This window comes from Protopterus annectens, chromosome 9.part0 (assembly GCF_019279795.1).
Source record: "Protopterus annectens isolate FY-2018-M chromosome 9.part0, PAN1.0, whole genome shotgun sequence".
Lineage (NCBI taxonomy): Eukaryota > Metazoa > Chordata > Ceratodontiformes > Protopteridae > Protopterus > Protopterus annectens.
Genome location: NC_056743.1, coordinates 1,919,180,336 through 1,919,200,322, shown reverse-complemented (window position 1 = coordinate 1,919,200,322; position 19,987 = coordinate 1,919,180,336). Strand labels below are relative to the sequence as shown.

At 42.4% G+C, this 19,987-nt stretch overlaps 1 protein-coding gene across 1 annotated transcript in view; it reads right to left on the bottom strand.

Moving 5' to 3' along the window:
• Positions 1 to 19,987, bottom strand: part of CACNA1A (calcium voltage-gated channel subunit alpha1 A) — a 3,713,953-nt gene that overhangs the window by 2,775,651 nt on the left and 918,315 nt on the right. The gene's annotated exons all lie outside the window — the stretch shown is intronic.

The window sequence follows — 19,987 nt, the reverse complement described above, 5'->3', positions numbered from 1 at the left end:
ATGGACTTGCAGAATCTGTCTGCTAGCACACTGGTTTTCCACACAATGTGCATTGCAACTAGAAAGCAGCTTGAGAAGATTGCACATTCTCAGACTCTCATGGCCTCTCTGCATAATAAATAGGCTCAAGTTCCTCCTTGTTTGTTGATGTACCAGACTACTGACATATTGTCAGTGTGTATAGCAATAGTCTCCAGAAAGAGAATGTCCTGAATGGCTTGCAATGTTAGGAGGACTGCTCTCAACTCGAGAATGCTGATCTGCAGTTTAGTCTTGGAGGGGGACTATGTGCCTTTGACCATCTTTCCCTTGTAATGCCCCCCCACCCTAACTGGGAAATGTCCATGGTCACTGTGGCTACTGGGGGGGTAGCCTGCCCAGAGACAGGTCATTTGATTGTATCCACCACTGGAAATGATGTCTGAAAATTGAAGTCAGCTTGACTGGAACAGATAGAGGCTGGTAAAGAAGGGAACACTGAACCACCAGGGTCGATTGTAGAATTTGCATGAAACATCTTGCTAAGGGATCTAGAATGATAGCAGTTGACACTGACCCCAGTGCTCGGAGCACTAATCTTGCCAGGGAAGCAGGGAGATCTGGTAAATCCTGAACTTGTTGTCTCAGAGATTCTATGTGATGTAGCGGTAGTGAAGCTGCTTGAGTTGCTGTGTTTAGTTGTCTTCTTATAAATTCTTAGTCTTGTACAGGTGTCAGGTTTGATTTTGCAACAGTTATCATGATACCAAGGGATTTGAAAATTCAAATTATGCAATCCCTGGCCTGATAAGTTGATGCCTTGTTGTGGTAGTAAGGAGCCAATCACTGAGACAGGGAAACACCCAGAATCCGTTTAACCTCAGGTGAACTGCTATGACTACCATACATTTGGTAAATACCCAGGGGGGCTGTGGTGAGTCCAAAGGACAGTGCTCTGAATTGGTAGTGATTGGCAACCAGCCAAAAGTGCAAGTGTTTCCTGGAGCACCTGTCTACTTTGAAATGATAGTACATGTCCTGGGGATCTATAGAGCACATCCAATCGTCCTTGTGTAGAAGTGGCAGAATGGACTTGACCATTACCATCCAGAACTTTGACTTCTTGACATACCAATTTAAGTTCCTGAGATACAAAACTGATCTTAGGTCCCCTGTTTTCTTTGGCACCAAAAGGAAGTGAGAATAAGTTCCAAATCTTATTTGTTCAGTCAGGACGCTTTGGATGACTCTTTTTTGCAAAAGGTTTTGAACTTTATGAATTGCGTACTCCCTCTGACTGGGTGGTACATCAGGGAGTTTCCTCCTGGGACTTGGAGGTGAATAAGAAAAGGGAATGCAATACCGTCTGGATATTATGTTTAGCACCCAAGCATTGTTTGTTATATTTGTCCAGGCATCTAGGTGCAGGGATAGACAACCCCCAACTGTCTCCAGAGATGGACAGTTGAGCAGCACTTCAGTAACGTTTATAGGATTTATCAGGAAAAGATTCTTTGAAGCCCTGATTTTGCACCCCCCCCCCTCCGGACTCTGGGGCAGCACCTACCATTATAACCTCCCCCTCTGCTTCTGAGGAAGTATCTCCATGCTGGTCTTGAAAATTTCTCTGAGACTTCCTGAACCAAGTTTTATTCCTCCCTCACTGGTTCCTAGAAAAGATCCTCTGAGGGATAGAAAACTTGATCCCTACAGCAGACAAGGTCACTCCTTCTTGTTCACTGTGGGTAAGAGTAGCTTTTACTGATGGTCCAAACAAGGAGGAATCATCAAAGAGGCATTAATAAAGGATGCTTTGAAGGGTTCCGCAAAGTTGAAAGCCTCATCCAGGCATGTTTCCTGATGGTTATTCAAGATAGAAAATGGAGACAGCGATCCAAAAGCATGGAGTAATAATAAAGGCAAATATAAAACAAATAAATACTCCAGGCTACCACGACTAGGAAGTGTAAAAGGTATAAATTTATTATCAAAAATGGTAAACGCTTTCACAGTGAACACAGCACCACTTCTTCAGACCAAAACCATAACACTAATGCTGAATATATATAATAAAAAGGAGTCTATCAGAATTCAGAATCAAAACATGCTAGAAAAGCTAAACAGCTATTTGAAAATAAAGAACTATAACTAGCGTAGCAAAAACTTCCAGGCACCACCACAGCAATGACGATACTTAGTATCAAGATATAAAAGCACTAATACGGCAAAAACCGTTATTAAAAGTCACTTCTGAGCGCAGCAAAAACTTCCAGGCACCACCACAGCAATGACGATACTTTGTATCAAAATATAACAGCATTAATACGCTGCTGCTTCTTGTTTATCTACTAAAGAACTATAACTATCCAATCAGTTAAAAAAAACAATAAAAAACATTATACACAGAATACAAACCAATAATGAAGTATATGAAGAGCAAAAGCAATACTCAACCTCCCATTGGATAAAAAGTGTAATTCAGTATGTCTATTGGTTAGACTAGCGAAACATAGAAAGACCTATCTATGAATAACCAATAATACAGTTACATAAATACAAAATAATAATGCATTTGCGTAGATAAAAAATGTTGTGCAGTAGTATACAATGGCAAAAAAACAAAAAAGGTATTACAGATCTTACCTATCAAGTATAATCACAACTGACATCTATGTAAAGGAAAACACATAGAACAGTCCGTCGTACAGCATGAAGTTAAACATAGGTAATAGTATACAAGAAAAACGTGATTAAAAAAAATAACAATCACAATAATAGTTGAAAACCTGTTCTAAAGAGGACATAGTCCTAATAGGGCTAAAAAATATATACACAACCAATCAGGTGCTAAGAAATGGCTAAACAACCTATCAAAAAGACTAAAATACTATATACCTATGGTACAACACAGCAAAAACAAGCAACCTATCAAAAAAGTACAACATAGATTAACTATCAAAACAAACACTGAATAGACCAGCATGCCAAAAACAAAGAACTACAAAAAGAAAAGCATTAACAGCCTTAAATCAATATAGCGGACCCTAAGAAAATGTTTGACAAGACCCCTTTCTGGCTCAAAAAAACACTTTTAACGCCAAATCGCTCGATCCCAGTCTCCCAATCACAATGAATGACCACATAAAAATATAAAATTGTTGGTATATAAACCAACAATTTTATATTTTTATACGGTCATTCATTGTGATTGGGAGACTGGGAGCGAGCGATTCGGCGTTCAAGTGGTTTTTTGAGCCAGTGGTTTTACCTGTGTGTTTCTACCAGTTTGTTTTCATTTTTGTGTAACAAGACCCCTTTCTGGATATGAGCCCTGAGAAACTTCCACATCATCCTGTCCATATTGGCCTTTGTCAAGCTGCGAGAAGGCCTAGAAGAAGCTGAAGAAGCAGGTCTGAAGGATTTGGAAGGAGTCTGTAAAATCTTGGAAGGAGAAGCTGAAGGCATTGGCTTTAAGAGATGCTCTGTTGTACGGCTCCTAGCAGTCTGATCTGACGTCTTACGGTCCGTAGTGGAAGTACTTGGCAGAGCAGAACTCAAAATAACAATGGCTCCAGTTGGATTCAAAGAGGTCATAGGATCTAAGTCTGTCTTAGCTTTGCTTGGATCCAGAGTAGTTGGATCCAAGATTTTTTTGTCTCTTTTCACTTGGTTCTGAAGAGGCCCTCTGGAAAACAGAGAGGGCTCGTCTTTTCAATTCCTTGGAACTAATATACTTAGAGAGGCTTTGAACCCCAGATGAAGGAGATGATGCCGGTAAAAGGCCTTTCAGTATGAGCTTATTATTTCTATCCGATAAAGCTGTCAGATTAAAGGACACACACACACACACACACACACACACACACACACACACACACACACACACACACACACACACACACCTCACACTCCATGTTCAAGTGTCCTGGCCCTAAACAATAGACTCACTTTATGCGGGCATCTGAATTAGGGATTTTATGCCCACAAGAACTGCATCTCTTGAAACCTGAAAGTTTAACAGACATTCTGACCAACCACAAAAAATGCAATGCTGTACTAAGAAAAAGTACACTAAGGGCTGTACAAGCCAATAGCAGAACACACACAGACAAAAAAATAGTAACAGCTGTAGTTTTAAGGTCTATCTAAATTAACACTAAGAACAAATATAAACAGCTATAGCAAGTTTTTTTAACTAAACAGCAAGTGCTATCAGCACAAGAGGAAAAGCAGAAGAAGGAAAAGGACAGGAGTCCCTAACACCTGCAAAAATCTGAAAAATGTTGGGAGTATAAGAAAGAATCACTACCAAAAAAAAAAACAGAACTATCAATTTTTTTGGACAACTTATCTTAACTGAAGACTATCGCAAATCCCAACTCGAGACTCAGAATCCGCGTCTAAATGCAAAGACAGCAAACATGATATGAGGAGCAAGGGAAGGTATGTTGCATTATGGGAAGAGGGAGAAGCTCGAGACTTGGATCCATAAGTCTTGGAAATGTGGCCAAATCAGATTCAATGTTGGATCCGAAGACCCATCAGTGAGGAAGAATGAAAAGGACAACATCAGATCATAGAGTTAAAATTTGAACCATTCAGAACGGTCTCAGGTATTGTCATTTTGTTCTGTTTCTTATAGGTTACTTAATCTCTAAAGTTTACAACACAATGTATGATACACTACTATTTGAAAGTTTATGCCTAGAACATACTGCTGGGGAGCTCACAACAGATCAGGGACCCTACTACCTAAAAATAAACACCAGTAACAGAAAAAAAAAGCAGCGGATACATTGCACAACACCTTCTTAACTATGGAATAAGTGTCTCCCTGGAATCAGATCTCAGACATTAACTTCCTTCAAATATATACGTGTGTGTGTGTGTGTGTGTGTGTGTGTGTGTGTGTGTGTGTGTGTGTGTGTGTGTGTGTGTGTGTGTGTATGTGAAAGTTATTTACTTAACATAATACTTGATCTGTGTTGTCTTCCTATGTCCATTTCCACTGTTTTGTATATCAGATCCCACTGGATACAAGGCAGATAGTTTAGACTCTTGGCTCCAAGGTTCAGACTCCCCTACCTTCTCATAATGCACTGTCAACCTAACAGTCTCACAGATCAAGTTTCCCTAGAGAGCACAATTATAATCTCTAAGAGATAACTCTGGAGCATAAAGAAAACATAACCAAGGGAAGCAATCGAAAAAACTGCTGACAAGCAAGATTGCAAAAACATCCAGTGTGGTCTATCAAGAGCCATAAACGAGTGATAATTTGGATGGGAGATGGCGGGAGGGAGGGTTGAAATGGACGTAAGAAGACAACATGGATCTAGCTTTATATTAAGTACATAAATTTCCTGTTTGATATTGTCTGTTCCATCTGATTCTGATGATCTGATTCTAAGGAGACAGATTCCCCAGCTAGCAATAAGCCCAAAAGGTATTGTGGAAGGATATTCTATGGGATGGTAGAAGCATGCAAAGCTCAAGGCCTAGACTTCATGTTAAGTTAATAATGAGAAACAAACATATAAATTGCAGGCTAATTTGTTGATGCACAAATATCATCAATACACTGGAAAAGAAAGCTGCTGAAGAGGCAACTTCTTTTTTCGAATGTGTTTTGGCTTAGAAGGTAGTGAAAGCCCCTTGGCTCTGTAGACAAAGATGACTCAGCCTGCCTCTGGGACAAAGTAAAATAAGATACAGTAGAACCTAGTTCTGTTTTAGAAAAGGATACAAAAAGCTGATCAGATCTCCTGAAATCCTTGTTACGCTGCAAATAAAAACATAGCTGATGATGAAATCCAACAAATGAAGAAGATATTAACACCTATTGGAGTAGTTTGGTAAAAAAAAACAGTAAGTGAATAGTCTGGTTCAAGAAGATTGCCAAAACCACCTTGGGAAGGAAATCTAGATTGGTTCTAATCAAAACTCTGCCCTTATGGGAAACCAAATACAGGGATTTACATGACAATGCTTATAATCCTGAAATCCTCCTGAATGATGTAACAGCAACCGAAAAAAGAAGTTATGTCTTACCATAACGTTCCATCTGTGTTGCAGATCTTTATTCATGCATTACTGTTAGGACTTCAGTTCCGTCCTTGGAACCAACATGGCCGTTACCAAGCTCACGCCAGTCAAAAACTTTCAGTTAAGACCTACCCATAATGCCCCTCCCTCTCTTCAGATTGAGTTTGCCCGCCCCATAGTATAGAAATAATAAAAGAGACAGTAGGAGGCTCTGTCTGAGCAAATACCTTAACTATGGAAATCCTAAAATCCACCATGAGTTCAGGCAGGGGAAGGAGGGCGGGAAGTAATGAATGAATAAAGATCTACAACACAGATGGAACATTATGGTAAGACATAACTTCTTTATGTGATGTTGTAAATCTTTATTCATTCCTTACTGTTAGGACCGCGTCCCCAGCTACTTGAGTCCTGGGTGGCCCTAAGGAAGGACATTCCTGAGCACCACAGAACCAAAAGATGCTCATCCCCTGGAGGCCAAATCCAATTTGTAATGAGTGATAAAGGTATAAGGTCTTGCCTAAGTGGCTGCTGTGCAGATATCATCCATAGAGACTCTGGAATGAAAAGCCACTGAAGTAGCCATCGATCTAGTCAAATGAGCCTTTATTCTGGAAGGTAAAGACACTTTGTTCTGATGGTAGATGAAGGTAATGGCGTTTCTAAGCCAAGAAGATAAAGTCATTTTGGAGACAAGTCTACCCAATCTGGGTCCTGCAAAAGCCACAAAGAACTGATCCGTTTTTCTGAAAGATTTAGTTCTGTCCAAGCAGAAACGAAGTTGCCTATGAACATCGAGGGAATGCAAAATATATTCCCCTCTATTTGAATGATGAGGGAAGAAAAACAGCAGGTCAATAGATTGGTTAACTGAAAACCCAGAAATGACCCTGGACAAAAATGAAGGTTCAGTATGTAGGGACAATCTTTCCCTATGAAAAATCAAGTAAGGTCTCTTGACACTCAGGGCCTGCAACTCAGATACTCTTCTTGCTGAGGGAAGGGCTACTAGAAGTAGAGTTTTTCAAGACATAAATTGCATATCACATGAATTAGAAGGTTAGAAAGGAGGGCTTGTTAACAACTGAAGCACCAATGTCAAGTCCCAAGGCTCTATAGGGGGTTTGACAGGAGGTTTAACATGTAATACCCCTTTCAAGAAGGTTTTACACAGTCGGTGTGACATGACATAGAAGAATTATCAAATCCATTGTGAAAATTTGTGATAGCTGCTAAATGCACAGTATTTGCCGATGCTGACGCTCCTGCATGTAATAGGGTAGTCAGGTATTGTAGGATCTTCTGAATAGGCATGGAGAGGTGATCTATGTTATGCTCTTTGGCCCATGTAGAGAACCTAGCCCATTTACTAGAATACATTTTTCTGGTGGAAAGTTTGTGTGAAGCCAGAAGAATCTCACAAACAGAAGATGAAATATCAGGTAGCCTGGCAATCATCGGAAGTGGAGAAACCAAGCTGTGAGCTTGAGGCTGTGGAGACTGGGGTGAATCAGTCCCTGAGGGTGAGATAGCAGACCTTGGGATTGATCCAGGATCCACGGGCTGTGAATCAGATGAGGCCATAGGAAAGGGAACTAGACGTGAAGGGACCAATATGGGGCAATGATGATCACTTTGCTTCTTAACCTTTGAGCTTTCTGGAGGAATTTTGGAATGAGGGGAAATGGGGGAAAGGCATACAGCAAACCCAGAGGCCAATCGTGCATCAGAGCATCCCTCGGTGACTCCCACTGAGGGGGGATCAGGGCAAAATAGCTTCTATATTTGTTGTTTGGGGGGAAGCAAACAGGTCACAGCAAGACCTGCCCCAACGGTGGAAGATCTGATCTGCTATTATAGGACTGAGGGAGCACTCGTGAGGCATCAGAATATTCCTGCTCAGATTGTCCGCAATAAGGTTGGAACTCCCGGGAATGTGCGTTGCTATAAGAAAGTGGTTGGACGCCATCGCCCAGTGCCAAATTCTCATGGTCTCCTGACACAGAGGGTAAGACCTGGTTCTGCCTTGTTTGTTGATATACCAGACGACTGACATGTTGTCCGATTGAATTGCAACTGTCCCGGAAGGAAGGGATGTGTGGAACGCTTGCAACGTTAACAGAACTGTTCTCAATTCTAGGACATTTATGTGCAAATAGTCCTCCATGGGGGACCAGGTGCCTTGGACTGTCTTTCCCTGGAAATGCCTTCCCCAGCAGGGAAGTGTCCGTGGTCACTGTGGCCCCGGGCTGGGGAAGGCAGAATGGTCAACACTACAGATTTGATTCTGGCTTTATCCACAATAGCATTTCTTTCTTGCAAAGGTTTGTAAGGCATATCATGTGGTCGAGTGGGTGGGTTAAGATCGATCATTGTGATGAAAGGAGCCACTATACTAGTCTCATGTGCAACCTTGCGAGTGGAACTAAGGTAATGGTTGTTGCCATAGATCCCAATAGCTGTAGTACAAGGCATGCTGGTACAAATGTCTGTGGAAGGAGGAATTGAATCTGGCTTCTTATTTTTGAGAGCCTGTGAGGAGGAAGGGAAGCTTGACAGGATGTTGTGTCGAAGATGACTCCAGTGAATTCCAGTGTTCTTGTTGGAGACATTTGAGATTTGTCCATGTTGATCGTGATACCTAACAAGGCCTTGAGTGTAAGACAGGCTGTGAATGAGAAGATTCCTGGTCGTGGCGGTAAGGAGCCAATCATCTAAATATGGAGACACCTGGAATCCTTGTAGTTGGAGATGAGCTACTATGACTGCCATAGATTTCTGAACACTCTGGGGGGCTGTCGAGAGACCAAAGGGCAGTACCCTGAACTGATAGTGACTGGCCCCCAGCCAGAAGCACAAAATCTCCGGGAGCATTTGTCCATCTTTATGTGGTAATATGCGTCGTGGAGGTCTATCGAGCACATCCAGTTGTCCTTCCCCAGAAAGGGGAGGATGGACTGTACTGTGACCATATGGAATTGTTGAGGTTTTATGAATTTGTTTAGTAAGCTGAGATCTAGGATTGGTCTCCAGTCCCCTGTTTTTTTTGGCACTAAAAAGAACCTCGAGTAAAACCCGGATCCTCTCTGGTCTGGTGGGACTGACTGGATGACTCTTTTTCTTAGCAGGTTTTCAATTTCTAAGGCTGCTGCCTCCCTCTGACTGGGTGGAACATCAGGGAGTTGTTTGACGGCACTGGGAGTAAGATCGAATGGGATATGATAGCCTCTGGATATTATTCTCAGCACCCATGAATCCATTGTTATGAGTTGCCAGGCCTGTAGGTGCATGGAAAATCAACCCCCGACTGCTTCCAGAGGAAAGCAATCGGGCCACTGTTCAGGAGCACTGGCAGGTTTGGCTGAAAAAGGAATCTCTAGCGCCCTGGTTGCACGGACCCCTTCTGCCCCAAAAGGGGTGTCTTCCAGATGAGTTTCCCCCTCTGCCAGGGAGGATTGCTCACCACAAGTGTCATGAAAAGATCCTTGGGACTTCCTGAACCACAATTTTCCTCCCCTCTGGTTCCTGGAATAGGATCTCTGGGGGGTGGAAAAATGTATGTCCACAGCAGACAAGGTCTTTCCGTCCTTCTCACAATGTGATAGTGTGTCTCTCACTTTGGGACCAAAAAAGGAAGATTCGTCAACAGGCGCATTGACAAAGGAAGATTAAAAGGGGTTTGCGAAATCTCACAAATGGATTCAAGCATGCCGTCTCATAACAATGCCTGATGCAGCTGCTCGAGCTGTCCCCTCAGTGGTGTGAGAGATCAAGCGCATCGAGGAGTTCCAGATAGATTCCAGGGTAGCCAGCTGAGAGGCAACAGTGTCATGCACTTCGTCAGGCAGTACCCCTGCCAAAGAGGCAGACATTTCTGTCTGCTGTTGATGCCAACTCCGAGCCTGGAGGCAAGTAAAGTGTGCCAGATAGTTCAGCGATCGAATGGCAAAGGTCACTGAAGTGTAGGCCCGCTTCCCCAGTCTGTCCATAGCCCATGACTCCCTGTTCGGCGGATGAACAGTGGAACTATCTTCTGCCAGTTCCCTCTTGGTGGCTACCGCCATGACCATGGAATCAATTACTAGCTACTTGGATCAATTGGGCTATCCTGGACCTTCCAGGCATGTTGCACAATCAGCTTAACAAGCTCATCCGCAGGTGGGGTCACCCAGGAAGTAGATGGCTGAGCACAGAAGGCCTGCAAGAACACCGATTCCTCCGAAGGAGGGTAAGAGGACTTCCAGTCTCCCCTCTGCTTGAGGATCTCGAGATTATCTCCAAATGAGACATCTTCCTGGGGCGACCGTGGGGACACCTCATCACAATTGGTGTCCTCGGTGATAGATTCCTCAGGGGAATCAAGGTGCTTCCTCTTGCACCGTTTATTCTGGGGTGGCTCCCCAGTGGGATCTTCTGAGGAGGACTCTGGAGAAAGGGTTCCCTTCAAGGGAAGGCCTTGCAGCTCCCGTGCTCGGGATCCCAGAGTAGGGGGTTGGTACAGCTGCATGCTACAGGGGGGGGGTTCTGCTGTTGATGCCAACTCCGAGCCTGTTGAGGCAAGGACCCTCTTCATCACCTGAAAAGCAGGCCCACCTGAGGAGGGATAAGAGCCCAGAACCAAGAAGGACAACTTCAGAACTGGGGTCATACCCCGCCTTGAGAAGCCTGCCTCCAGGTGAGGAGCTCTGAGAGTACCGGTAGCTGCTGGGGGAGCCGTGGCCGTAGACGGTGCCAGCAAAAAAAACAGGTGCCGAACTAGGAGCCACGGTGCTGACAGTCCAATCACTGCTCCAAAAGTGCGCCAGTTTCAACTGAGCCATTGCACCAAGAGTAATCGGTGCCGACAGAGGAACCTCCGCAGTCAGAGCCAAGACAGAATGCACCGGGGTGGTCATCGGTACCGAAGTCTCCGGGGCCTGGAAAGAGGTCACAGGAGGATATACATGTGAATATGCCATGAAAGCTTCTGTTCCAAGAGGGAAGGAAGACCTATCAAGGGTGGGCAATCCTGTAGCTGTCAAAAGCTGGTCCACAACCCTCACTACATCTTGTTCTGAAAGACTCCTGGTGGATCTGAAGGAATCTGCCAAAGGAGAGGCAGGTCTCTCGAGAAAAGGACTAAACTGGTATCCCAAGAAGGGGTCATAAGTGGGAGAATATCTGGTTCTGGGAAGGTGTTCGACCTTCGGAACTGATGTTGTCAGTGTCAACGGAGCCGTATAAGACATCGGCACGATGGCCGGGATGTTGCTGATGCAGGTACAGTAGTTGGAGCCTTTGTCAAGATCAAGGTTGCCACTGAGGAGGATGGTGCCGAAGCTGGTACACTGGTAAGAGTCAAAATCAAGGGCGGCACTGAGGAAGAAGACATGGAGCCTGGTGCCGAAGTTGTCTGTGCCAAAGGCAGGGGAGAAGATCAGTGTTGAGTTGGTTCTGAGGAGGATGGAGATGTAGGAACCGAGTGACTCTGTTTCTGTTTCTTAGTCTTAGGAGGTGGTGAGACCTCCGTCCCAGAAAGAGCCTCCGAGAATGGAGTTTTCATCATACCCTTGAGAATCAGCTTATTCTTAGGCTCAGCCAAAGTTCGGTTGCTGAAGCTAGAACAAACATCACATGAGCATTGATGTGGTCAACGCACAAACAATAAACACACTGAGCGTGACCGTCTGAGTTGGGCATCTTACACCCACACTTATCACACTGTTTAAATCCTAATTTACCTTTTTCAGACATCACGAAAACCCACACTAATCCTAAGCGACAACATAAACAACCAAAAAACAACAGTAAGGTTGAGAGAAGAGGTTTTTTTTTATTTTATAAACAGATAAAAGTGATGAGTACCAACAATGGTACTTAGAAATACCACAAGAGGTAGGAAAAGGCCTACCAAGGTAGGAGAGAGGGACAGTACCAACGATGGTATAAAAGGAACTACCAAAGGTAGAGGGTAGGATATAGAAAAAGTATATGAGTTTACAGACGAAAAGATGATATCTAGGGAAAACTGACTAAAAAAGGGTACAGATATAGATAATGACAAAAAAAGTTACACTTAGCTTGAGAGACAAGACTTAGCACGTCTGATGAGGAACACGGCAAATGAGATCTGAAGGGACTATGAGAGGGGCATTATAGGTAGGTCTTAGCTGAGAGTTTTTGGCTGGCGTGAGCTTGGTAACGGCCGTGTCGGTTCCGAGGACAGAAACAAAGTCCTAACAGTAAGGAATGAATAAAGATTTACAACATCAGATGGAATGTTTTCTAAGACAGAAATTTCAAACAGAAGCTGCAGATTCAGGGGTATAAGGCCCTACAACAGAATAGTAATGCTCCATGGCAGCACAAGGTCCCACAAAGTCAGCTGTAGCAAAAATATATTTTTAAAAAGGTTTTGGAAAGTCTGAGGGAGGCAACTGGTGTTGCTGTTCACCCACATCAAAATTAGAAATGGCTCCTAAATGGACTTTAATTATATAGTAACTAGCTGATCTAAATCTTTGGAAGATGCCCCAATAGTAAATGTATAGTTTCCTAGCAGACAGTTACTATGAGGAGGATAAATATGAATAAAATTAAATGATAACATGGGATTTCTGGCCATCAGTGGAAGTGGAGAAACTAAGCAGTCAGACTAAGGCATTTGATTTGGGTCTGGCTTGCCAGAGGGATGGGAGAGCAGATCTGGAATGGGATCCAGAACTAAGGGATCTGGTAAGGCCATAGGAAGGGGACTTGTCAAAGACAAATGAGGGCAATGCGAATCACCTTTGCCATGCACCAGGCTGCTTTCTGAAGAAATATGGTTACGACAGGAATGACAGGATAAGAATAAAAAAGTCCAAATATGGACTAGAGCCTCCATAGGGGAATGTCCTGGCGATATTTTACTTGAGGGCCTCACCAGATGCGCAGTAGCAATCCCCGCCCAAAACCCGCCCCCGTGCTATTTCGTAATCGGGCACTAATGAATATGCATTCCCTCAATAGCGACACTAGCATATGTTTCTAGTATCTAGAATCTAGTGTTAATATCTATAAAGTCATCACCGTAAGATAGTCTTTAATAATTTGTGTTGCGTGGGATCTACGTATGGTATTTCATGAGCATACTGGTTTATGATCTGACAAGCAGTAAACAGACGTACTGTAGAGCAGTGACCCAAGATTGGTAGTGTATAATGTGCAGTTACATCAGTTTCTTCTGTTTAAGGGGTAATACTTTTACAGGCTTGTTTTAATTTGTCTTCAATCTTCAGAAGCCAGTAATGAGACTGTTTCCTGTGGGATTCACTGACACTTTTACCAACAGCTGATTAGAGTGCCATGTCAAGCATGACTCATTACATATGAAGACCTGGTCATCAATCCTTCGCGACACACCCACTTCTACATGAAACGCAAGGTGAGGCCCTCAAGTAAAATATTGTCAATGTCCCTCTTGAGGGATCAGGGTGAAGAGGCTTTTGCATCTGGTATTGGCCAGGGTTGCAAACAGGTAGCAGATAGGCTTGCCCAGTGGCTAAAAATTATGGATGCCTCTGATGTCTGGTTGAGGGACCACTTATGTGGCAGAATAATCATTCTGCTCAGCTTGTCCTCTAATGGTTTGCCCAAGATGTGCATTGGGAGAAGAATGTGTTGGGAAAAGACTGCCCACTACCAAACCCTCATGACTTCCCAACACAAGGATAAGATGAATACCATCTTGTTTGATGATTTACCAGACCACCGACATACTGTATATCTGAACTCCAATTTCATCCATGGGAAGGCAATCCTGAAAAACCTGCAATGCAAGGAAGGATGCCTGCATCAACACTACATTAATGTGAAGGTTAGCCTTGGTCTAGGACTAGGTGCCTTGGACTGCTCTCCCTTCAAAATGCCTCTCCACTCCAGAAGGGATGCATCTGCAATCACCATGGCCTTTGATGGAGAGGAAACAAAGGGGTGCCCTAGAGAAACCAGTCAAGCATGAATGTCAAAGAAGGTAGGAGACTAGCATGGAATAGAAAGAAATAGTGACAGTTGATGGGACACCCTGACCTCATGTAAAGAAAATTGGAAAAGTGTGTGTGTGTGGGGGGGGGGCTGATGATGAAAATGTCCTAAAGAAACAAAGGAAGAGGTTAGCCACCATTGAATATGCTGACTGAAAATTCAGGTAAGTTTGACAGGTGATATTTTGGTTGATGAAGCATGCACCACTGAACATTTGTAAAACATTTTATGTGGAACTAGGGTGACTGACGATGACAAAAGAAGGACCAACTACAATGGAGGATGTGGATACAACAGAACATGAGAGGCCTGCAAGGACAGAGAAAATATTCTGGTTAGAGGTAGTTTGGCTATCTGAGTGGCAGTGTCCAGGTGGCATCCTATGAATTCCAAGGACTGATCTGGATTCAATTTGAATTTTGCAAAGCTCAATGTGATGCCTAAGGCCGAGTACAGCTAGAATAAGGAGTATCTGGTTTGGATTAGCAAATCTCTCATGGTGGCCATAATGAGACAGTCAGGTAAATAAGAGGACACTCAGAAAGCCTGCAGCCTGAATCACTCAGCTACCACTGCCATGTACTTGGTGAACACATAGAGGACTGTAGTGAGGCCAAAGGGCAGTGCTCAGAAACAAAAATAAATGGCTTCCAGGTGGAAGTGAAAGAACCTCCTGGACTGCCAGGCTATCCTGATGTGATAGCACTTATTTTGAAGGCCCACCTAATGCATCCCCATGGTCCTTCCTCAGGAAAAGGCAATATGGACTTTACCTTGACCATCTGGAAAGATGTCTGCTTTACAAATGGTTCAACTGAGGTCCAAGATTGGCCTAAAATCCTGGTTCTTTTTCAGAACTAAAAAGAATCTTGAGTAGACTCCTGATCATCTTTGTTCTGGTGGGATCTCAGGGGGGATAACTTGTTTGCTTAGCGGCTTTAGAATTTCTTGTGCTGCTGCCTTTCATTGAAGGGGTGGAATACCTGGAGGGGTTTTGAACTCCAGGTTTGGAGTAGATATAAAGGAAATGAAGCAGCCTCTGGTTATTAATCCTAGCAACCATAAGTCATAAGTGATGCCAAATTTGCATGAAGGTGCAGAGACAAGTGCCTCCTGACTGCCTCTAAAGCATGATAGTTGATTAAACGTTCAGCAACACTGAAAGGGTGTGTCAGGGAACGTAGCTTGAAACCTTTAATTCTGCAGACTACTTTTGTCTCTTGGGTGATGTCTGTTGACATTCTCCCATCTGCCTTGTGGGGGGGGGGGGGGGGCTCTATCTCCAGGACAGTCTTGGGAAAAGCTCTGGGACATACAAAACCAGAAATACTTCCCACCTTTCTGATTATGCAAGAAATACCTTTGTAGGGTGCAGAAATGGATTCTAACATCAGACATAGTTTTGCCATCTTGCTCACTCCTGGCAAGCACATATTGATTGTGGGTCTACATATGGTTGACCATCAAAAGAGGCATTCAGGAAAGAAGTCTTAAAGTTCTCCACAAAGTCATACAGACACATCCAGGCATGGCAACGAACCAAACTGTGCGTACCTGCTGCTCTCAATGTGCCATCAGTAACACTGAAAAAATGCATGGACACATTTTTAATGGATTGCATGGTGGCTAACTGATATGCCAGTGATTTACTTGACTCTACTGCTGTGGCACCTGAAAGGGATTTTAAGAGTTCTTTAGCCAAATCCTCTGTAGTTAAGTCAGGTGGTCCATGTACTTCAGCGCATAAAGGGTAAATGTCACTGATTTGTACAAAACCAAACTTGTCCAGAGCCTTAGACTCCCTGTTTGGGAGATGGACAGAAGAACTCTTCCCAAAAAGCTCCTTTTCAGTGCCCATATTAGCATCCACCATGGGTCCCTTATTCTAGTGTGCTCTGTCTGTGGGAGAAACTAAATCTTTTCTGGCTTATAAGGTATAGATTCCATAATTTTCAGCTTCTTCCACTTCTGCTGGGACAAAAGGTCGACTAAATTGTACATGGAGGAAAGCATCCAGGAACTAGATGGGTTAGAACCAAAGACCTCAAGAAGTACAAGTACCTCCCAGGAAAAAGCAGCAATGGACCAACCTTCTCTGTGTCGAGCAGTTCAGAAGTTCTCCAAAGGAGATGTTTTCCAGGGGAAATGTTGGAGACCCTTCCCATTCATCAAGGATAGTGTCTTCCATAAGGGACTCCAGTGAGGAGTCTAAAGGCCTCCTCCTGCATTTATGTTTCTTGTGCTCTTCCACGGGGGGGGGGGGCTCCAGAAGGGTCAGGACGCCTCTTTCTTGATTCCTTGGATCTATCTTTGGATGGAACTCTGGCTTTTTCATTTTCTCTGGACTTTTCCCTTCTAGACTTATCAGCCAGCTTGTCTGAAGATTTCTTAGTTGTGGGGTCCCAGTTTGCTAAGCGGCAGGGTCTCTTGCTGTGGCAACATACTTCATCAAATCATAGTTGATTTATGAAAAAAAGAACAAATTTCACAAAACTAAATCAACTAAAGCAGTTTTTTGCAGGGGATCAAGCCTCCCTGCAATCCCTATTATTTATATATACCAACTCTGAAATCGTACAACAGTGGAGAATGAGCAAATTCCTACTCCTCACTATACTGCGATCTCCTGAAAATTACTGCTAACATTCTGCACTCGTGAGTATTTGATTGCAAATGTCAGCATAATAAAAAAATGATACTGTGAACATCTGACAAAATTAAAGTAACCTATATATCTATATAAACATATATATATATATATATATATATATATATATATATTTTTTTTTTTTTTATTTATTTATTTATTTATTTATTTTACATTTGTTTACCGGGCTAGTCTAGCTGGATATATTTCCATTTTCAGTAGAGGCCCGGGGAGAAAAGCTCCACATAAAACATAACAAACAGACATGATAATAATACACACATAGAATACACAGAAAAAGATTGAATAAAAATTGATAATAATAAAAATGGTAATAAGATCAATAAAAATTAAGGCACATAATCAATAATAGGCAAGACTAGGATTAAATCAGATTCACAGCATCTTACTTAATACTAACAGGCTATATCTTGATGCTTCTGCTATAAAAGAAAAAGTACAAGTAGGAGGAGAAGTAAAAGGAGTAGTGTTAGGTAAAAAGAAGGGGGTGAAAGTAGTTAAAAAGTAAGAGAAAAAGGGCTAGCAATAGGAGATAAGAGAGGAGAGAGAAGTAGGTAGAGCAAAAGGATTAGAAGGAGGAAGAAAATAGACAGTAAGTATAAGCACTCAGTAGGGTTAGAGGTCAGGTAAGGGGGGGGGAGAAATCAGTCAGGTGTATTACATGAGCAAAGCCAGTGATTTTGGAAGTACAGTTTGATTTGTTGTTTGAAGAGGGGTAGAGATGTGATTAGAGTTAAATCCCTAGGTAGCAAATTCCAAGCTCGGCCTACAGTATTACTAAATAGAGAGTCTCCAGCAAGGTTGTGAGCCTTTTTAGGTTTGGTCAAGAATTTACAAGAGGAGCGAAGGGAGGTAAGATTATTATAAGGGAGTAAAAGCTGTGATAGTATAGGGGTGTTATCAGGTTGGTACAGTATTTTGTGGGCAATAGTAAGTTGTGAGATTATAATATAGTTTTGTAGTTCTAGCCAGCCTAAAAGTTTCAGGTTAAGGCAGTGATGGGTTCTGAAAGGGTTACCAGTGGCGAAGCGGGCAATGTTATTATAGCAAGTTGCTAGTTTGTTTAGGTTAGTTTTCTTGAGGTTAGTGAAGATGGGAGAGGCATAGAAGAGAGTAGATAAAAGATGGGAGTGGGCAATAGTAGCTCTAGCTGATGGGGTGAGGAATGGTTTAATTCGGTATAAGGATCCTATCTTTCTATTTACTGATTTGATAGTGTTGTTGATGTGTTGATCAAATGTATATATATATATTTTACAAATATGTTTACTGTCAAAACTTCGCAACACACTTGTGTGAGTGATTACTTACCTGAAAAAAAAAATTGTAAAATATATATTTTACAAATATGTTTACTGTCAAAACTTCGCAACACACTTGTGTGAGTGATTACTTACCTGAAAAAAAAAATTGTAAAATCCAAACATCGACTGATCAAAACACTGAACGTGGTAATGTCAACAATTCAACATTCAACACTACTGACATTACCCAACTTACCTTGACTTCTGGTGATTTCCTCGTAACGTTTTGCAGAGGAGCAAGCCCCACTGCACTCCCCACACCCCTTGCTAAATATATATACAAACTCCAAGATCACACTACAGTGATGAAAATGGTAAATTTCCCAATCTCCATTGTAGTGCGATCTCCAAACAAAACGTCGTACCACAACAGCGAATGCACACTAGCATTCGCTGTGTGGATTCGAACATTTACAAATCAATGTTACAAAACCTTGGAACCGTGATATTCGACCTTCCAAGGTTCGCGTAACTGTAATGCGAGAATGTGATGGTAAACCATGTGTGTATGTACATATATATATATATTTATATATATATATATATATATATATATATATATATATATATATATATATAGATATATATATTTATCTATCTACCAGAGTTAATGGCTAGAATTTGTATGTATAAATGTCCTTTATTGCTCTGGTTTCTGACCAGGTGTAAAGAATGTAAATGTAGTTTCTGTTAGCTTGGGAACACAAGAGAAGTGTGAAGAATGATGTCATGTGAAGCAGTTCCGTGTAATCAATTTAAAGAGAGAGAATCAGAGAGCTCTGAACATTTTGTCTTGAGAACATCCAACATCACCAGCACTGTCTTGCTCTAGATGTAAGTTATTTAGAACTGTGTTTTCTCTTAGATATAGCTAGGAAATGGGAATATTAGACTAGTTTGTTTTTCTGTGATGTCAGAACCTTTCTACCATATTATTTTAAGTATTTCTCTGTGATCTCTGAACTCTTGACTAGCACTGTGTTGTAAGAAGTATTGTCTTGTGTTTTTATTATTTATTATTAAATATTTTTAAACCTTTCAACTGTGGCTGTTTTATGTGAAGTTAATTTAAGATCTACGGTACATTGCATGTATATAGTGATACTGTACCAAGTCACTCTAATAAGCCTTGACTGTTCAGTCACACTTACCATTTGGGTAATAATATTGCACAGTAATAATTGGACACCCTTTCAGAAGGGCCTTTGAGTAGCTGATATTAGTGGGTGGTGGCAGCTGGTACTATCTTTTAGACTGGGCAGAAAAGGGGCACAGCTGGAGAACCTGTGCCAGCCTTCATCAGGAGTGCCTGTGTGGTTGTATATAACTTTTATCTCAAAGTGTGTGTGTGTGTGTGTGTGTGTGTGTGTGTGTGTGTGTGTGTGTGTGTGTGTGTGTGTGTGTGTGTGTGTGTCAGCTACTTTGGCAGGGACACGGAGTACTGGTTGGACAGAGAGGGTGCTGGAGGTTTTATCTTGCCCACTAGGCTGAGATCTGGACCCTAGAGCTATGCCAGTGGGGAGTCTTATTGGGGACCTGGAGAGAAAGGGGGACACCAGCCCCAGACTGACTGTGACCTCGGTGTGCTCTTAAGGAAAATTGTACTTTACTGTGTGTGTATTTATTATTCTTTCCCTATATGGATGCCCCTCACTGGTGTTAGTGGTGAGGATTGAAGCTCCTTGATTGATGGACCAGGGCACGGGCATCACACTCACCATAACATTCCATGTTTGTTGCCAATCTGGCCTTCATTCTTGCTGGTTGGGTTTGGAACTGAGTATCATTTCCGACTCGGCCTATACTAAAGCTCGAGAGCTTCTACTGGCTTGAGGCAAAAAACCTATTCTATCATGCTTAGGAAGATTACCTAGATCTTGTTTGCAAAAAACTAAACAAAGTAACAGTAATACATATACAATAGTATATACAAACACATGTGTTCCTTAGGACTAAGATGGAAATCAGAGAACATGAGTTCCAAATC